The sequence below is a fragment of the Schistocerca serialis genome, chromosome 2, assembly GCF_023864345.2.
Source record: "Schistocerca serialis cubense isolate TAMUIC-IGC-003099 chromosome 2, iqSchSeri2.2, whole genome shotgun sequence".
NCBI classification, from domain to species: domain Eukaryota; kingdom Metazoa; phylum Arthropoda; class Insecta; order Orthoptera; family Acrididae; genus Schistocerca; species Schistocerca serialis.
In genome coordinates, this window is record NC_064639.1 from 786,249,521 (window position 1) to 786,271,750 (window position 22,230).

A 22,230-nucleotide genomic window follows, 5' to 3' on the forward strand; every position below is an offset into this window, starting at 1 on the left:
CCACTCTATGGTGCATGTCGAGGAATCTGCAGTCGACCTGGTCGCAGAACCGTCTTGAGCCTCTGATTCAGACCCTCCAATCCGCTCTGTACCTAAGGTCTGCAACAGATCCTGTCGACTATGCTGCAAATGGTGATCTCTGCTTTCATCTAGCAAGCAAGACTGGCAATCTTTACCACTTCTGTTAGCAGGTTAAAACCAGAAAAAAAGCTCTTTCGATCCATAGTGACACAATCATTGGTACCGACGTGAGCCACTACCTGCAGTTGGCTGCGCCCTGTTCTCTTGACGGCATCGGGAAGGAACCTTTCCACGTTTGAAATCACTCCACTCGGTATGCAACGGACTGCACATTGGCCTCCTTCCCCTCCTTGGTAGCCATGTCCTTAAGGGACCCCATAACGCACTTAACATTGGAGCTCCCAACTACCAATAATCCCACCCTCCGTCATTGCTCGTATATTGCAGACTGGGAGTTTCCCTCTGAAACACAACAAGGGACTGCATCTGGCTCATGGACAATATCAGCCACAGACAATACCTGGAACCTGTTTATCAGACTATCCGGGGAGGCCTTACGTGCGGCTCCCTGGGAAGTCTTTCGCCGACTGACACGCCCCGAGGCGTCCCCCAGTCGACCACGGGTGAGTGGTCAACCTCTGTACGATCAGTAACTGGGCTGGTCACAGGTGAGGACCGATTGGCGGACTCAGACGCGCTGGACGTCCATTGGATCCGCATGGCCGGCCCACAACAGTGATGTCCATCCATTGCAGCTTCAAGCTGTGTAATCGGACCCATCACAGCCTGGAGCTGACAGCGAAGTGTCACCAACTCGGCTCATATTAATGACAAACAATCCGTAGTGACTAATAAGTTGTATTAAGTATCGAAGTTCATCAACACATATCCTGTTTCCTTAATCCCGCTCTCGCGAGGCTGTCTCATTTCGACAAGTTAATACTTTGCTAACACGACATCTATTTCTTGGTGATTAACAGCTCGAGTATATATGGTGCAACGAATATGCTTCACTGTGTTAAGTATAAGCACTATGAAAAATAAAATATGATAAATTGTTTCGGTGGGTGGTGAGGAGAGCTGAGTACACTGAAAAATACCGCGAAAAGCTAAATAAACGTAGCTTTACTACAAAATTTTCCTTTCTTTCGAAATGATTCAGTTCAATGGTTGTATGCCCTGTGAATCAAGCAAGCCCTACGCCATCCATTTACCTCCCCCATCTGCCCTTTCCTATCCCGTTTCGTTGTACGATTTAAGTGAACCAGAAGACAGCAGAGTGAGCGACGAATTAAAAGCACAACTTTCCAAAAGGAAAATTCTGTGACATGTGCCAAATAATAAACGGAAAAAAGAAAGATTCGACTAAATGATCTTCACGAGTGATAGACGTGGACGAAGAATACCCTTACAAGAAATCTCTATGGACTGAGCAACGACGTTGGATGAGAATCAATCAATATTTTCCAGGATTCTATGTGCTTCGGAAATTAAGGATCTGGGTATCACCAAAGTGACGTAACAGAGATGATACATGGTAACCTAAACACCATGGATGCGCGTAACTATCATATATAGATCAACAGAAACGAATCTTTAACGTTTGATTCGCGACACCGTTAAAATTGCTTTAAAAAGTGTGCGAGAGAGTAAATCACACATGTCACAGTAGCATATCTGGATTTCCTTCAGTGCAAAACATCTAACTACATTACTTCAGGACCAATTCGGCATTTCCAGAACGACAACCAGTTTAATTATGCGATGATTAGATGGGAATGCATGAAATTATTTACGGTACACGTGTCTAATCATTTGGCTTTTGTTTTCATATTCAGAATGAAGGTCTAAAAATCAGGAAATAACTGCCTGCATCACGTGAAAATTGAAGATATCTGATGTGCTTCCAAATGCACACACAATGCCGAGTACGGGCAAAAACAAATTCAACAGAACTATATAATTCTTGTGGGGGGGGGCGGGGGGGGGGGCGCTGCGGGAGGGGGAGGGGAAATACATACTACACAGTTTCATAATTCGCAACTAATACCAAAGTAACGGCGTCGAACCGGGAGCAGCTGCAGATGTGTGAGGTGAGACGCCACATTCACTGCCAATTGTGCGCTGCGCGGCAGCTTAAGGCTGGGTGGGGTAATTCAGTCTGGGTATAATAGCAATTGCTGAACCGTTACGCCAGCAGTTGCGGCGGCTGCAGCTTGCGACACACGGCAAAAACTCCACGCAAAGAGCATACGCGCGTCACGTTACTAGCGCTACTCGTTGAGACATTGATTCCACATTTACGCTAATAAATAAGTCTCCTTTACAATCCACAGAATTTGGATTCGGATAGGACGAGAAACAAGAAGGAAATCAGTATCATCATTATGCGGTAAACAATCGCATCATTAGGTTAAAACCGCGACAGAAAACCAAAATCTGGATGGCCGGGTAGGCCTCGCTCTTTCTGAAAGAAACTTCAGTGCCTTAATCACTGCGCTACCTTGTTTCGTTTAAGAGAGTCTCAAATTTGTCGTTGGAAAAGAGCACAAGACATAAATGCTACATATTTTACCTTGAAACGTTCCATACGCAACACACACAAAGCGATTTGACATTTCTTTTTACGAAGCATTACTGAAATCACAGCATTGGCCTCTCGATGACTATGCAACTGTCAGAAAGAAAGATCTGCAAATTGTTTTCATCACTGAAGTGAAGACAAGCCGAAGACTGTTGGGACAGATCACCGACTTACTGGATACGTCACGCATTTCTGATCATCTGCCCAGAAGAGTAAACAAAACAAGGGCTGTAGACACACATTTGATAATGAGAAGTTTGACGAATATGCCTAGCAGTACAGGATACCTGCAAAGAAGCAGGAAATATCAGGACTGGTTTGATGCAAATAATTATGAAATTTAAGCACTGATCTCAACGGAAGAGAAAATCTTTTCACCCACAGTGACAGGGCGTGAGTTCAAGCGTTAAAAAAGAAGCCTTTCATTCTGCCAAAGGAAAAGCATAAGAACTACCCGGTACAAATTCCCAACCTTTGCTCAGTCCAATCTCGCCACTTTCATGAATTATGATGAAATGCTGAGGACAACACAAACACCCAGTCACAGTAAGGGACGAAACAAATTGGCCCAAGCATGATGTAGTATCTGTTGAGAAATAAGAAAGTATGCAACAATCTTTGTAATTTATGAACGAGGTCTTTCCAATTGGATTTCGACTACTACAAGGCGTTGAAAAGAAGGTGCCCGGTTGACGTCTGCAACTGTACAGATTTCCTGATGAAGCGGTCGCTATTGACAGCAGCCATATTTCGCAGCAGATGCTACCATCCAAGTACCTCAACAACGTGCCAAGACGACGCCCGGTATTTGTAAGGTATTGAAGCATAACAAAATAATGGCCGAAGTCTTTCTTCAGCATCAAGCGAATTTTCATGGAGAATTTACAAGCTTTTAGGAACAATATTCGTGGTATTCTTAATAAAACCGGTAGGGGGTGCTGGCCACATGTGAAACTTAACTTTCCACCTTTTTCGGCGGCAGCTGGCACAGATCCCGATTAGGACTCCTATACAAACGACATGCAACGCACTTTTTTAAAATTCAAATCCGTTTCGACGTCTCTAAATACAATAGTGAATGTTGTATGTATTTCAAATAACAAGTCTAACACAAAAAGCTGATACTTTCACTTCACCTTTAAATCATATAAAAATAAAGTGTGACAATTATTCTTTTACGTTAAACGTTGGTGTATATTGTAATCACAACGTTCTGAGTTTCTTGTACTTACATTTTGAAGATTAGTGACGCATAAGTAAGAAATCCGTTCCTTTTTGTTATCTGAGTGCACACTGAATAGAACAATGGGGATCTATTAAAACGCAGTTTGCTCAGAATCTAACAACTGCAAACAGGCCAACTTTTAATCCAAACAGATCGAGGTCTTAGAAGTACTTACTATTACAGTTAATTTACGTACAGTTAAGTTTGGATACTCGCAGATGGCTTTTCCGACTGTCAAGCTGCACTAGCGTCTAGTGAAAGAGACATAAAAAGATAATGTTGCCTTGGGGCGGATATTTGGAGTACTGTTACGTGTGTTGCGGCATTCTCTACCATTCCTTACACGCAGTGTATGTTACTGATGAACTTAGCTTCGCCAGGTTAAATCCATCCCAGTCGCCTGTAGACCGTACACTGTACAGAGTGCGAGATTGAACCACGACATGTTTCCACCTGTTTCCATGCATTATCGAAGGCAAGTGTGTAAAGAGTGTTACGCGCTATTTCTAGTCCAATAACCTTCGCATTCAGTTGGAATTATTTGGAACACATTTCGTGTCGGCACGTCGTTAAAACCCAGTCTATCACTACCATTTTAAGGGCTTCCATGAAATACAGCAGCTTCCACGTAACAACTCAGAGGAAAATAAGACTGATAATGGCGTTTTCCTCGATACTGTACTGGTGGCAGTTTGACATATACACGAAGTTAAGAAAATCATTAAGATTTCTTTAGATACGTGCTTGATACATCTCATTAATTCCAGCTTTCTATGTATTCCTAAGGAGGAAAAACCACAAGAACTTATAACACAATATCTTTTTCAGTGCAAAATCGCAAACGATTAATTAATACTAGTATGACGCTGACCTAGGTGTTGGTAGTTCCCAAAAACGTCTTTCCTTCTCATCCCGGCCGGGAGGTCTCTTGTGACTCGTGGTTCAGGGTGACTTTTCCGAACTCTATCCCTTTTCTTTCACCACTCTACCTTCCCCTTCAACCCTGCCTCCGAAAGCTTGGAGAAGTAAAACAATTTTTTGTTTATGTATTTTCCTGCCGCCGCTTGGCGAGTGTATTTTTTATCTATCCAATTACATTATAATGACCTAGGTGTTATGATGATGTGGCTAGAAACATATACAAATATTCGGTGATTAACCGCTGCATTATCTGTAGCTTGTGTGTGATGGACGTACAAAATATGCACCAATATTCTCATGAGAGAGTATTTTATCATCTAAGAGTACTACTATGAATTTGCCTTACAGTTTTATTTTTATAGAGAAAAAGTGCTTTAATTTGACGCGAATGTAGAAATAGGGCTACACTATACATCAACCAATTACAACTACTCTCATTTCTCATGCAGAATCGTCGACTTTGCCAATTCATGACCAAACTGTCCGCATTAAACGCAACCTACACACCTGGCTACGCTGAAGATAACAGATAAATCTGTCACCACACCAATATTTGTGGAAAGGGTACACACAGTTTTATACTTCTATACGTCCTGGCAAATCCATTAACGGAATTAACTTTTACTATGTACCGCACTGCGGGATGATTCGAAACTTCCTGGCACGTTAATACTCTGTTCTGGATCGGGATTTCTATCTGGAAGCTTTGCCTTTCACCGGCAAATTCTCTGCCGACTAAACTACTCAGAGAACTTCCACCCGGCTTCACAGCAGTTCTGCCACCATACCTCTCTCCTACTGTCCAAACTTCACAGAGGATTACTTGCACACTTTTTAAGGCTCACACTCCCACAAGAATGGATAGCAGGGGGAAATTGCCTCGTCACTGTCTGGCCTAGAGAACTGATTCCAGAATGAATATTTCACTCTACAGCAGATTATGCGTTGTTTTCAAACTTCTTGGCAGAAGTCATTTCTGGATAGCTAAATCGGTGAGAGCACTGACTGCAAAAAGAAGGATCCACGTTCGTGTCCCACCTGGTTCGTGTGTGTGTGTGTGTGTGTGTGTGTGTGTGTGTGTGTGTGTGTGAGTGTGAGTGTGAGTGTGAGTGTGAGAGAGAGAGAGAGAGAGAGAGAGAGAGAGAGAGAGAGAGAGAGCTTATCTTGAATAAGTACCCAGATTTTTCAGAGAATCCAAGAGACAAGAAGTTTATGAACAGCAACAGCTATTCCTGGTCAAGCAAGAACTCAAACACGATGCAGTCACCCGGACCGTCGCGCGCCTACAGAAGAGTCGTATCCGCTGACGCTACAGGTGTGCCTTGTCTGACCCGGAATTTATACGGACGTGGGCAGTTCCAAGAACAAGAACGTCGGCCGCGCGTGGTACACGCAGCGATTTCTAGTGCTGACGCATGCTTCTCGCAGAGTTCCTCAGCTTCGTCATTCGTCGCCAGATAACCTTTCTTAATTCTCGCATACTTCCGCTAGATACCACGACAATTCTGCTACAAATTGTGGAGTTCTTTATCTCATCCGTTGAATTCATGCGCGCTTCTACAACACACAAGCAGAGAGAGAGAGAGAGAGAGAGAGAGAGAGAGAGAGAGAGAGAGAGAGAGAGCGCATCGTCCGTCCCCAGAGCATATGTAATTATTTTACGTACATCATAATGCAAATGGTGCCTATTTCAAGACATCAGAAAAAATGATTGTCGAACTCAAAAAAAGGGCTACGCCACAAACATTCAATAAAGATTCAAAGGAAGGAAAGAAGGAAGGAAGGAAGGAAGATTGGGTTTAACGTCCCGTCGACATCGAGGTCATTAGAGACGGAGCACAAGCTCGGATTGTGTCAAGGACGGGAAAGGAAATCGGCCATACCCTTTCAAAGGAATCTTCCTGGTATTTGCATGGAACGGTTTGGGAAAATCATGGAAAACCTAAATCTGAATGGCCGGACGCAGATTTGGATTGTCGTCATCCTGAATATAAGGATTCAAACTGCTAATGATAATTAGCAAAGCCATTTACCAAAACGTAATTGCCATATTTCCAAATTTTGACTGTAGCTTAAACAAACGGAAAAAAAGATAATTTTGAGCGCCATACCAGTCCAAAGCGGCAACGTTATCGATTAGGAAGATTACAGAACTGACAATATTTCACCCCTGCACGGTAAATGTTCGCATACACGTTGTAATTGCAACAAAACTGTGATAGCACAAATATCTGTATAGGTTATCGTCAAATTATCCAGTCATTGTAGAAAAGAAACATTGAAGCATGTTATGAAGTAAGTATAACCTACAACTAACTTGAGGCCAGGTCATCTTGGACCGCGGTAGTGTTTTTAGATTAGAGGCAGTTACAATACGCTGTTCCATCGAAGTATAGGAGTCTGTTACGAATATCGCCGTTGAAAACCAGAGTTGCGTTGATTTGTGGGGTTCGCAGGTGCAAATCCCGCCTTGGCAATGGTTGCTGTTCTAAATAAACAGTTACTTTATATATATGTGTATGTCCACCAGCAGCGACAGGATTAAAAATGATAGCAATGAGCATGCGTATCTATGTCAATGTAACCTTGATGTATAACTAACGTAGCGATTGACACCAAAAACCGTTCTTCACAATTTTAATTATAATCATTCTGATACGACAATTTCCTGATTAGGGTAGAAAGGAGGCTGGAAATTTCGCTCTACGTCTCGAAGACAGGATTACCTGTGTGTGTCCCAACAGACAGCGATGTGTAGAAATCAGAAAGCTTCTTATTCACTTCCAGTGTTCAATCAACAGACTTTATTCCATCCTTGCTTAACCCAATCCTGCTCTCACGACTTCGTTACTATAGTTACCCTACAGAAGGTACACACCACCACCACCACCACCACCACCACCACCACCACCAAAGAGCTTTGTTCCGTGTGTGTAAGGCTCAGCAGATAACACATCTTGCTAATTGTTTCAGAGTGCTAGCATGTAGAAGTTGAATTCCAATGGTTCAAAACATGTAAATGTTGGCATGCCACTTTATAGTACTTGAGAAGTTTTAACTGAACTACAAAATACTAAACAGAATATGAAAATGGTGTCAGGGCATACGATATTTTCTGCTACCCAGTTTTGGCTACTTTTCAACGTCATAATCCTAGAAAAACACGAAAATGTTCAAACATAAAATTTCTAGATGCAAAATGTTGAGACCAATACGTGTTGTTTGCAAACAGATCCGAACGGGAATGTCGGTTAACAACACATTTTTTGTACATCTTCTAATAGAGCAAATACTCTGGGACCCATTATTTTCTGCGAGCACTTCAGTCTATGGCCAGTTTTCATTGGCATTCGCAGCATACCCTGGTATCTTGTATTCCCCAGGCATATCCTGATTTTTCCATGTACTGTGTTCAAAGCAATCCGCAAGCCTTGTCTTAACATCCCCAACCATTTGTTCCTTCTGCAGCAACTGTTTATATTCTACCCTCATGGCAACTGTTTTCGCCAAATACGCGAGTTTTCGATTTTTGACTTCAATCGCTCCTTTTAACAGTTTTCTTTTGCTTCCATATTAAATGCCCTTCAAAGAGTAATGTGCGCCTGGGTGCACATAGCTGCCTGTATCTCGAAATATTGACCACTTTTTGCGTCAGCACAGGTGGACGTCTGCCACAGAATCTCTCCACACAGGAGGATCACTGGCTGCCTGTATGTGACAAACTGTCAGCGGAAAATCTGTTTAACAAGCTGAGGACTGGGTAAAGTACTGTCTGTCTCCCGTCAGACTGGCGAGTCTTCGTTAAATCTTATTATTCTGGCTAGGATGACAGGCACACCGATGGCGGGTTGGTTTGTTGTTGTTGTTGTTGTTGTTGTCAGTCCCGAGACTGGTTTGATGCAGCTCTCCATGCTACTCTATTCTGTGCAAGCTGCTTCATCTCCAAGTACTTACTGCAACCTACATCCTTCTGTATCTGCTTAGTGTATTCATCTCTTGGCCTCCCTCTACGGGTTGGTGTAGCGTCCGTATTATTATTATTAACTGTATTTGAGAATAAATTGGTGAAAATTACCAGCTCGTTATGCGCGTACAGGGTATTTCAATATGAACATACGTGTTTTAAGGCTTTTTAGCATTTATTTCGGTCAACTTACAATTATAAACAGTACATCAAACGAAAAAGCAACTCAAACAGTTTTGCTTGTATTCATGTGCGCAAAGAGAAGAGTACGGAACGACCGAGAGTGTTTGAAAAACATGTTTAACGAGGAGAGTCTTTCACGCGTAGCCTCAAGAAATCAGTTCGGAAGGCTAGTCGTGATTAGCAATTCTAGAGACGTCTGTGTGGAGACTTATGGAGAGGCTTATAACTGCATCCTTATCGTGTGCACTTGTTACAAGCTCTAAAGCCTACGGACTACGGTTTACGTGCCAACTTTGCAAACTAAATGTTGCTGCATGACTACGAAGATTTTCTGGATCGTGTCATCTATAGGCATGAATCAACTTCTCACCTAAGTGGAAATGTGAACACGCATAATGAGATTTTCACTCTGCAGCCGAGTGTGCGCTGATATGAAACTTCCTGGCAGATTAAAACTGTGTGCCGGACCGAGACTAACTCGGGACCTTCGCCTTTCGCGGACGGGTGCTCTACCATCTGAGCTACCCAAGCAAGACTGACGCCCCGTCCTCACAGCTTTTCTTCCGCCGGTACCTAGTCTCCTACCTTCAAAAGTAAAGCTGTGAGTACGGGGCGTGAGTCGTGCTTGGGTAGCTCAAGTGGTAGATCACTTGCCCGCGAAAGGCAAAGGTCCCGAGTTCGTGCCTCGGTCCGGCACAAGTTTTATTCTGCCAGGGAAGTTTCTGAACACGCAAAATTAAAGTTAGCAAATCTCCACAAGTTATAAGATGCAACGAGACTCCCCTAAATTTATTTTTTTTCCGTATCCCGACGGAAAGTTCATGGGACTTTCCTTTTCGGGGAAGTAACTGGCGTTTCTTATTGTGATGCACTAGAACTATGGCTTTTTCCTCCAAGATGATGCGCCGCCTCACTGGCAACAAATCAGTAAGCGGTTGGTTAAACGATTTTGTATCAGACCGTAGGCATGGCTACAATGATGCGGATGACAGAGCTTGTTTTGCATGAACTCCACGTTCACACACAGACTAAATGTCTGCGATTTTTATCTTTGGGTGTTCATTTAGGCTCGTGTGTATGTGCCTCCGTTACCAGCTGCAGTACCCCGCTTTAAAAACACCATTGTGGCAGCAATTGCACCATACAGACTGATCAAGGTTTGGGAAGAACTCACATATCGACACAATGTGAGAGTGGCGCTCACACTGAACACTTGTACGAAAAACTGAGTTGCTCTTTCTTTTGGTGTTTTATTTATAATTTTTTTTTTAATGTGGAAATTACAGAGGAATCAGTTTGCTGAAATAACATGTGAAGTTCTGTCAATGATCATTCTCGACAGAGTTAACTCTTACATAGAAAACATTATTCAAGAGTACCAGGGTGGATTTCGACCAAACCGTTCCACAAATCACAATCTGTTTACTCTTAAGGCAGATCTTAGAGAAATACTGGGAATTTAACAAAAACATTCACTGTATGTTCATCAATTTCCATCGAGCCTATGACAGCATCCACAGAAGTGGCTCTGAGCACTATGGGACTTAACATCTATGGTCATCAGTCCCCTAGAACTTAGAACTACTTAAACCCAACTAACCTAAGGACATCACACAACACCCCCCACAGAAGTAGCCCCTACAATATACGAAGAGAATTTAGGGTACCCAGTAAAATAATTAGGATGATGTAAGTGTGTATGGATGGCTCGGAGGCAGTAGTTAAGTTCAGAGGATCTATATCCCCAACTTCCCAATCAAAACAGGCTTACGGCAAGAAGAGGCTCTTCCTGCATTGAAGAAAGTAGTTCGAGAGAGTAATTTACAGCTATACAATGGCCTCAAATTTCGAACACAGTGAAATAAAATTCCTGGCAAACGCAGATGATTTAGTCTTACCTAGTGAAACAGAAGAAGAGCTGAAGGACGTGTACAGATCTCTCAGGCACAGTGCCAGCAAAATGGCACTTTTGATAGACCAAGAGGAAACAGAATATGTGGAAATCGGTCGAGTCACAAATCCAAATCCACAGCTTGACATTGACCACCATTCCAGAATCAGACAAGTTCGTCAGTTTAAATACAGCTTCAGCAGTAAAAACCATAACACTGGATATAACAGCCTCAGCATCACATTGTCTGTGCGCTCTACGCAGCCCAGTCAAAAGTAAAGCTTTGCCAGTCACCACAAAGATGAAGATACATAACACCATCATCTGTCCAGTAGCACTGTATGGTTCGGAAAGCGGGACGCTTACCAAGAAAGAAAGAAAGATAAACTGACTGTTTTTGAAAGAGATCTGATGAGAAAAATCTGGGGACCTGTGTTTGGAGGAGGACACCTGGAGAGTTCAAAGGAACATTGAAACTTATCAGTTAACAAAACAACCCACTATCGTCCAGAAGTTAAATAGGAGACTGCAAGGGGGCTGGGCATGTGGCTAGAATGGAAACCAACAGAATTCCTAAGAAGGCATCTGAGGGCACTGTCCAAGCAAGAAGACCATTAGGCCGACCTCGCACACGGTGGAAAGGTGACAGAAGAACGTCGCAGCGTTAGGAGTACCCACATCGTGGAGAGAGACAGCGAGAGGCAGAAGAAGTTGAAGCAGATCGTTGATGCAGAACGTAGTCTACAGGGCCTGTGATCGCTGAAAAGAAGAAGAAGAAGAAGAAGAAGAAGAAGAGTTAAAAATTGTAAGTTGAATGTAATTAATGCTACATGGCCCTAAACCCGTTTATTCATTCTGAAACACCCTGTATTTCTGCTCCTCACAGACTTAGTGGCATCCTCAGCTAATAATCCATTCTAATTTGTTGCGACCAATCCTATTTCGGTTATATCTATATTTGTTGGTATTATAGAGAAAAAATTCCTGGATCTAGAAAAATACGTTTTCTGATCTCTCATATAACATTTGCCAACGGCCTTGCCGCAGTGGTAACACCGGTTCCCGTCAGATCACCGAAGTTAAGCGCTGTCGGGCTGGGCTAGCACTTGAATGGGTGACCATCCGGTCTGCCGAGCGCTGTTGGCATGCGGGGTGCACTCAGCCCTTGTGAGGTAAACTGAGGAGCTACTTGATTGAGAAGTAGCGGCTCTGGTCTCGTAAACTGACATACGGCCGGGAGAGCGGTGTGCTGACCACACGCCCCTCCATATCCGTATCTAGTGACGCCTGTGGACTGAGGATGACACGACGACCGGTCGGTACCATTGGACCTTCAAAGGCCTGTTCGGACGGAGTTTAGTATATAACACTTGGGTATACAACTTACATCGTTTTTGTCGCAATCTGCTCACAAATTTCCACACAGTTTAAAGTCAGAGAAGGTTTACTTGTACAACCGTCAACTTTAAGGTATTCTTTTTGCCCCAGTAGACAAATCGTAAAACACAGCACAGCACTCGTTCTGTAAGTTGTCTGATAATTTAAACCACAATGAATCATATGGCACAGAATATAGCGGAGCACATGTTTGTTGGCGTTTAAAACAATATTTCACAGGGTCTCACACACACCATCCATTCTGTCGTATGTTTTAGCTTCCTGCCTGGCGATCCAATGTTCTTCAGTCAAGGAAAATGTTAAAGTTCCTCTTAGTTGCATGATTGAACACTATATACAATCGATAAGATAGTTACTGATATCTTCGTTCACTCCCGGGATTATAATTTGATATATAAATTTGTTATATTCTTTATTCTACTGCCTGAGTTAGGCCACATCGGTCTCAACAGTCTTATCGTTCCTTATAGCAGACTGTACAGTGTAGCCCAGGCAATCAGAGCAGCGAATATGCATTCTAGAATTTAGAAAATCGATTCAGTTGTATCAAAATTCTTTTTATTGGACTCGCGACTGGAGTCGTGGCATTACAGCCACATCTTCAGATGAACGTATCTCTCAGGTCATACGATAATCAACAGTGGGGATATATATGAAAGACCCAACATTCGCCAGTTTAGAATGAAAACTAAACTGCTAAGCAGACTAGCTGTCGAAAATGAAAGCTGCAACATAACGACCCAATCACAGATTAATTGGTAAAACCATAAGTTAGTAAACTGATGGTGTAATTGTCAACTAGTTCGAATTATAAATGTTAGAGACCAATGAGAACCGATACTAGATTTACATTGTAGAAAAACCAGTACCATTATTCATGGAACTCTATCTCATGAGGCTCAGAGGACACCACCTCGAACAGTCTAACACTAAACGCGCGAAAGTAACTGGTCGTGAACTCAATAAAAAGGATTTTCATAAAGCTGAAATGGTTCTCTAATTTCCAAGAAGTCTTCTCGTTGTTTACAATCACATTACTCTATCCTTGGTAGCCCTTTTGTTAAAAATCCCCACAAAATCCTACATTACATCCAGGTTCATACGGTAATAGTCTCTATAAGAAGCTGCTTCAATATTCACCCATAAGACTATCCATTTTAACGTCAGCCAGTTCCACTTTGTACGATTCAGCCACAGGATTATTATATTTTCTCAAAATGGTTTTCAGTGCTTTCTTGCAGATTTTTTCCATTATTCTCCGTTGACACATTGTCACTCGCATGCCGGAGAAATGGTAGTTTCGCTCTTATGCTGTGGCTCGCAAAGGTGATAGTGGAGAATTTACTTTGCGAGATGATCGTGGAGTTTACCTTGTTAAATGACCATACACTTCCTTCTATAAAGTACAGACTGCTCCATTCCTAACTGTTCTTGGCAGTCAACTATCACAGACTTTAACCACATACTGTTGTCACAAAACGGTTTGTTACTGCTATACCTTACGACTGCAACTACTCATCAACGTAGCTGACAATGAGACCGGCAGTTTTCTGAGCTGCAGGTCAGGTCTACTGTCGGCATCACAACATAAAGCCAGCATTCACTGTTGTAAAAACAGTAAACACATTGGCCGGCATATTTACAAGCTAGCTTATGTGTCTGCCAAAGCACGGATCAAGTAGCCATCCAGTTGGCTGTATTTACGGGACTGTCTGGCTCTAGAACAGGCAGTCCAACTGAAGCTCCGGTCTCATACGAGGGTTGGAACTTAAATAGTGGCAACTATTTATTCACAACCGATACAAAAGTTGCATGTTTGCACGTGCTACTGCCCTTCGAAGTAGTCACCAGCGTTGTGTAGAACCCGTTGCCAGCGATGTGGAAGGCATAGTATATCGTTAGCAGAGCCCGTTCTGCTGATGGTGCGAATGGAGCGGTCTACTGTCTGTCGAATCTCTGGAACAGTTCTGAAGCGAATGCCACGAAGTGGTTCCTTCATCTACGGAATCAAATCGAAGTCACGAGGACTTAAATCGGGGCTTTATGGAAGATGGTACAGTACTTCTCAGTCCCATCGACCGAACAGAACAGCCACAGCTTGCGCTGTATGCACCCGCGCATTGTTGCATAGGTTGCGCAGAAAATGTCGCCGCTTCTTTCGAAAAGCTGGTCGCAGGTTACTTAGGTCCGAGTGACTTTGATTTGATTCCGAAGATGAAGGAACCACTTCGTGGCTCATCTTCATCTACTTCCTCTTCCCTTTCTACAGTGTTTCAAGTTCCTTTAGCTTGTACAGATCATCTATATATTGCTTCCACCTTTGTCTTCTCTTCTTTGCTTAGCACTGAGTTGGCTTCCTAGCTCTTAATGCTTATACAGGTGTTCCTCTTTTCTCCAAAGGTTCTTTCAATTTTGCAACTTTGCATTTGTCCAATAGCTACTCCAGCTTTGCCATTTTGAATGCTCTGTAAATCTCCGTTCTTGGACCTCTATATTCCCTTTTGCCTGCTTCATTTGCTACATTTTTATAATTTCTCCATCCGTCAATTAAATTCAGTATCGTGTGTGTTATCCAAGGGTTTCTAAGGTACCTCGTCTTTTTGCCTATTTGGTACTCTGCTGTCTTCACTATTTCATATTTCAAAGAGACCCATTCTTTATCTACTGTAGTCACTTGCCCTCTTTCCGTCAACCGTTGTCTAACGCTCCTTTTCGAACTCTCGACAACTTCTGATTCTTTCAATTTATACAAGTTAGATCTCTCGTTCCCTACCTTCCTGCAATATCTTCAGTTTTAATTTGCAGTTCATAACAAATAAATTATGATAAGAGCGTAAATCTACCTCTAGAAATCTTTTGCAATTTAAAATTTGGTTTCGAAATCTGTCTTACCATTATACAATCCTCCTTAATCCGATCAGGAACTTATAAAATAATCTTTATGATAATGTCAACAAACCGAATATTAATAATCGCAGTAAGATCAAATTATATTTTCCTGTTTGCCACGATTTTTGGCTTTCTACCGGTTAGATCATGCTCCGTGGTTCTTTCACAAGAGGTCACGACGCCAGATACTTCAATACCTCAACAAATTGTTCCAGAAACGAGGAAAAAAATGCACTTTTAGAAACTGCTGTGCAAGTTAGCTCAATAATAATATGCATTAAAGAGGGTGAAGGCGAATGTCTATTCGTTTCTGGGATAGGCCCTGTGAAATAGCAAAAAATAAATAAATAAAAGAAAATCGCTATGGATTTTAGCTGGGCAGGTGTTTCTTGAATATTACCGACGGGCTTGCGTCACATGTTAGCAGATGGCTGCTCTATAAAGATCTCTGGAACGATTAGCTCTGTTAATAATCTGATTAGATCTTTTTCGTTGCTACTGCAGTTGTATGAAGTATCTGTCTTTTCCCCTATTAAACGAAATGTTCAGTAGGCATTAGTAAACAAAAACACGCACTTTCAAGGAAAGGTACTAACACAATTGAAATGAAGGCGAGGTTTCATAGAGCTCTTGGGGCTAGTATAACGTCAGTTTCCAAGAAACAACTAACAGTCTTCCTGTTCCTTATCTCGCAAACGATATCTTGATAATTCGACCTTAGGCGAAGACAAGGGATCAGGAATTCTGCCTCGAATGTAATTCCGCTAAGCTTGTTGCCAACAGTGATCCGTTATCGATAAAGACAGAAGAAGCATTGTGCTGAGAGCAAGGAGTCCGAGGAACAAAAGCAAGCACTGTCGTAACTGCTTACGCTGACATGCGTCGCGAATATACCTCTTCCATTATCTCATCGACATCACCTGACAGGCATCATTAGAATTTTTATCAGCACGCGAAACGAGAATAGCAATTTTCCTCGTTGTGAACGATGTCAGTGGGCAATCTTATACTACAGTCATGCGACAGCTGTACACAAGAAGTTTAAAAACTGGTTAAAAATCTAGTAAATCTCCATGATAATTGCTGTTCTATATATGACGGAAGTATCTGTTCCCGAAAGAACAGTTACCGTGGATGACCAAGCAGCTTTGCTAGAAATGAAACGATAATTAAATGGACACCCCAGCTGCTAGCGGGGCACACATTTTCAACATGTCCCCAATGAAGTACATCAACGCCTGTTTGCAGCTAGGGTGTCCATTTAATTATCGTTTCAACTGCTGTTCTATTTGGATCAATTCGACAATTTTCTCCATAGATCATTTTTTGCTTGTTTTACACTATTTTCCGTCCTGCCAGGAATACTGCCAATCACTTAAATGAAATACAAGGGTTGGACAAAAACATGGAAACAGCGCGAGAAAAGCATGCTTTAACACAAGCGGTGATGCTAGCCAAACCTGCAGCTGGTGCTGCTGTATCCAAAGTGTTCTGTGTATCAAGAGGCACCCTGTCGAAGGTTTGTACCGCATATAGCGAAAGCGGAGAATCATCATTCACTAAGTCACAGTGCGGACGAAAGTATGAGTTGAGTGATCGTGATACACGGTAATTGAAGAAGATTGTGACGAAAATAAGACGACAGCTGCAAAAATCGCTGCAGAACTGAATATCACCTTTGCGAACCGTGTCAACACCAAAACTGCACGAAGAGCAACATTAACTTCCCGGGAGATTAAAACTGTGTGCCGGACGGGTTCTCGAACCAAGGACCTTTGCCTTTTGCGCGCAAAAGCTTTAGCAACTGAACTACCCGAGAACGACTGACGGTCGGTCCTCACAGCGTCAGTATCTCATCTGCTACCTCTCAGACTTCACATAAGCTCCCCTGCGAAAATTCTAAGACTAGCACCCCTTGAAGAAAGGGTATTGCGGAGACACGGTTTAGCCACAACCTCGGGGATTGTTTCGAGGATGAATTTTTCCACTATGCAGCGGAGTGTACTCTGGGCAGGAGATGACGTATTGGCGGAAGTAAAACTGTGAGGAAGGGTCGTGTGTCGTGCTCGGGTAATTCAGTTGGTAGAGACTTGCCCGTGAAAGGCGAAGTCCCGGGTTCGTGAACCCGGTCCGCCATACCGTTTCAATCTTCCACTGAGTTTCATTACCAGCATACATTCCGCTGCAGAATGCAAAATTCGCTCTAAGACGAAGGCAGCTCCAGAAGCTCGCAATTACAGAATGAGCTGGAATTCCAGAACCACACACCAGTGATGCAAATGCCCGTAAGAGTAAAACGTGATGCCGAAGCCATAAAACCGGGACTATGGAGCATTGGAGGAAAGTCATTTAGTCGAATGAGTATTCTTTCACAGAGATACCAAGTTCTGGCCGAGTTAACGTCCCAGGAGCAAAACATGGCGGGGGTTGGGCGGTGATCTGGGCAGCTATATCGTGGTATTCCAAGGGCCCCATGGTTACTCTGCAAGGTCGCTTTACTGCCGAGGACTGTGTGACCATTTTGGCTGATCAGGTCCATCCCATGGTAAAATGTTTATTTCCCAATGGTGTAGCTGTGTATCTAGACGACAGGGCCCCTGTTCACACAGTTCCCGTCGTCCAGGACTGGCTTTGTGAGCACGAGGATGCATTGTCACATCTCCAGAACGAATGCATCACTTCGATCTGTTCATTTATGTTAACAACAACGAATTTCTCGAAGTTATTCTCCCGTTTTCATGAAGATCTACTGTTGCAACGGTGACACGTCAACGTCATTACTCTGCTTATTCACAGAGGGTTCAATGAATCCCCTTCAAGCTGTCTCTCTACTGTTCCACCCTCGAGCGGCGCGCAGGAAAAACAAGCACTTAAATTTTTCTGTGCGAGCCCTGATTTCTCTTATTTTATCGTGATGATCATTTCTCCCTATGTAGGTGGGTACCAACAGAATGTTTCCACAATCGGAGGAGAAAGCTGGTGATTGAAATTTCATGAGAAGATCCCGTCGCAACGAAAAACGCTTTTGTTTTAATGATTGCCACTCCAATTGACGTATCATGTCTGAGGCACTATCTCCCTTGAACTTTTTCGATGTCATCCGTCAGTTCCACCTGATGCCGATCCCACACCGCACAGCAATACTCCAGAATAGGGCGGACAAGCGTGGAGTAAGCAGTCTCTTTAGTAGACCGGTTGCACCTTATAAATGTTCTTCCAATTAATCGCAGTCTTTGGTTTGCTCTACCCGCAACATTATCTGTGTGATTGTTTCAATTTACGTTATTTGTAATTGTAATACTTAAGTATTTCGTTGAATTTACAGCCTTCAGAATAGTGTGGTTATCGTGTAGTCGCGATTTCTTTTAGTACTCATGTGAATATCTTCACACTTTTCTTTATTCAGGTTCAATTGCCACTTTTAGCACCATACATGTATCTTATCTAAATAATTTTGCAATTCGTTTCGGTCATCTGATGACTTACCAAGATGGTAAATTGACAGCATCATCTGCAAACAATCTAATAGCGCTGTTCATATTGTCTTCTAGGTCGTTATTATAGATCAGGAACAATAGAGGGCCTATAACACTTCCTTGGGGAATGACGGATATTACTTCTGTTTTAGCCGATGACTTTCCGTCTGTTACTACGAACTGCGACCTTCCTGACAGGAAAATACGAATCTAGTCGCACAACAGAGGCAATATTCCATAGGCACGGAGTTTGGTTAGAAGACGCTTGTGAGGAACGATGTCTAAAGCCTTCTGAAAATCTACAAATATGGAATCAATTTGACATCCCCTGTCGATAGCAGTCATTACTTCATGAGTATAAAGAGCTAGCTGTGTTTCACACGAACGATGTTTTTCTGAATCCGTGTTGTGTGTCAATAAATCTTTTTCTCGAGGTAATTCATAATGTTCGAACACAGTATATGTTCCAAAACCCTACTGCAAATCGACGTTAGTAATATGGGCTTATAATTCAGCGGATTACTTATATTTTCCCTTTTTGTAATGGATGTCAAAAGTTGCAGCGCTGTGACTTACAGGTGTACCTGTATTTGTGCAGTAGAAAACTGGGTTTTGAAGCTCTAACAGCAGCGCCGTTAGCGGACTAAATTAAGGGACTTCAGGTCCGCCAATAATAGAAAGAACTTTTCTAATACCCGGCAAGTTTCTTCACACGTGTTTCATCATTGGTAGTTTCTTTTATTCACTTCTGTAAAACGCAAGTATGTTTCAATTATTGTGACGAAATTAAATTTGAAAACATTTTATGCCTGTTGTAACTATTTTTAGTATATTATCCGCTGCTCTTTTGCGGTACTGTGTGGTCTGACACTAGCAACGAAACAGTGACGTGAGTTTTGTTCCCGAGTTAACATATCACCAACTACAAATTTATATTTTGTGGCCCGAAAATGTTTTGCGACAAAGTTGTGCAACAGATGAACATGCAGATGAGGACGTGTACTACCAAAATAACTCTACGTAATCGCAATATGTTGTCGCTAAATATTATCGTACAGCAAAATTACGATTATACGTGAAGTTACTTGCTAAATCACCAACCAAATTCACAATGACAACACTCTGTTGGTGTTGAGAAATTACAAAACGACGTAAGCTAGCTCCCACGGAATCCAGCGTTTTAGAAAATGAAGTAATAATTACAAAAGAGATAAAATGTTTAGCATTTTACAAAAATAAATGAGAGTACCAACCGGCAATGGCACAAAGGTGCTGAAACATATTTGGGCATTAAAAAGAACAGATACTGGCATAATATGGAGGCCTAAATTCTCATAATTTCGCATATAAAGGTATGTTTCCATTGGCTATTAACCGCCACGTAGACTAAGGCACTGAGAACAGGACTTTCACTTGAAAAGTCAACATAGGCCCCATCAATCACGAGAATTATGAGCCGCGGATCGAGGTCACAGCTGGGACGGCTGAATAGGCGGCGCGTACCGAGGTAGTGAACAGCTCAACGCGCGAGTGTCTCCAGCAGCCGCCCCCACAGGGCGCGCTCCATCTGGAGTGCGAGTGACGCCTTTGTCCTGCCGCGGCGCCGATGAAAGATTTAACAAGCGCCCGCCGACCCGGCCGCGTCCCATAGATACTTCAAGCTGGTGCTCGCTGCCCACAAAAAAATCTCTCTCTCTCTCTCTCTCTCTCTCTCTCTCTCTCTCTCTCTCTCTCTCTCACACACACACACACACACACACACACACACACACAGAGAGAGAGAGAGAGAGAGAGAGAGAGAGAGAGAGAGAGAGAGAGAGAGAGAGAGCTGAGATGTGTTTCTGGTTCCAAAGCCATGACGTAAAAGTGTCGCCTATAACACGAGGACTTACAAGCTGACGTAAGCTGAAATGTTGCTTCACTGCCTCACCAAGTTGGTGCCAAAGGTGGATTGTCAGCAGTGTTCTGTACTTCTCTCAAATTCGCGAGATTAAACCCAAGCTGAGGATTTTACAGACGATAACTTTACCGTCTCTTCTCTCATATCTGAGCACGAGACAATCGACCCCTAAAACCGCAACCATTTCTTGCGCCGGGCTCCGTGGGCTATCGGCAGCGTCGTTGCCTCGTAATGTGATCATACCGAATTTGAATCTTGCTCCTTGGATGAGTGTGCGTTTCAAATCTCGTGTTTTTGAGTGTATGCTTCAGAGTGAAATCACATACAAGCTTTGAAGAAGAGGTGCAAATGAAATTCATCGCAGCTTAGTAGCCCTCGTCGATAGTTATAATATGACCACTCTAATATTAAAAGCTACAGGTTTAATTGCGTGAAATATCTTGGTACTGTAAACATTATTCTTTTCTCGGATGACTTACTATTGAAATTTAAAGTTGAAAATCTAAGTCCCCCCCCCCTCCTCCCTCTCTCTCCCCCCCCCCCCCCTCCCTCCCTTTCTCTCCACAGACTCCCTTTCCCACTTGGAAAGCCCTTTGAAAACTGTAGCAAAGGAAATTTTATCTACGTGAAAGTCCTTCACGACAAGCGATAGCTGGATTAGTCCACATAATTTACTACAAACTGCATGAGGGAGCACAAGTTCAGGGATGGCAGAATTAAAACCCCGAGACGCTTGACCAACGGCCTACATGAAATTCGCAAATTGGAAAGTCAGTCTGACAGAGCGCTTTTTCTCGGGTTAAGAATATTCTTTACGGATGAAGTTGCCCCAGAATGCGACATATGAGACAATACAAAGTAAGCTTTCGCGTTGCAGTGTCAGTGACAGCGGATTTTTTAAATAATGAAGACAACGGCATTCAAATTCTCAACAGGATCTTGAATATGATAACTGTACCAAGAAAACATTTTGTTTATCTCCAGTCTGAATAATTCAAAACGGTTCGATTCCACTGATTATTCAGTCACATTGTGAAAAAGTTACAAGTCAGAAACTGTACGCATTCAGTCTTTCTGCAGTTAAGCGACATTCTGTTCTCTACACACGAGAAGCTGATGCCATGCGCTAACCTATTTGTCAAATAACTTACATTGCACTTCACATCTTTCACTTTGCTACCTGAGTCACCTGGAACGATTTGTCCCAGTTATGGCGAATCGCCGATATATTAAGGGAAAAAATTAGCCACGAAAAGAATCCTGTGAAACTGCCGTCTCTAATCAGCATTTAGTTAAAAAAAAAAATAAGACACGGATATAGTCGACTGAGTTTTCACTAAAACAGGGGTTCCCAACAAAATTTTCTCGAGGACCCCCTCATCGAGCATGATTGGTACCTTGTCATATTACAGTATCAAGTACCTAAGAAAAGCCAAATTAAGAGTCTCTTTATACTTTTTTTTTATCTGACAAAATGCAGTTACATCAGTATACAGTTAGTTTTAATTTTCAGTTCTTAATGAGATGAGTTCAATCCGACCTTTGAGTCCATTATTTATGAAATATTAGGTTCCAGACTCGAAACTTTCACTCTGAAATCCGACCGCAGGTCGAGCCGATTCCTATATTTGTTTGTCATGAAACACATGGAAGAAAATGCTTGCTCGCACCGATATGTGGTTGCAAATGGATCTTTTTCATTGCCTTATCTCCAAAGTTTCTTGTAGTCCTAGCGTGCTGACGCCCAGAAGTCTGTAATTTTATCACCGATGAAAATG

At 42.6% G+C, this 22,230-nt stretch overlaps 1 protein-coding gene and 1 pseudogene across 5 annotated transcripts in view; one reads left to right on the plus strand and one right to left on the minus strand.

The window, feature by feature from the left end:
- The window catches only part of LOC126458007 (prominin-like protein), a 517,920-nt gene that overhangs the window by 363,235 nt on the left and 132,455 nt on the right, over positions 1 to 22,230 (minus strand). The gene's annotated exons all lie outside the window — the stretch shown is intronic.
- LOC126459416 (5S ribosomal RNA) lies at positions 11,818 to 11,935 on the plus strand (annotated as a pseudogene).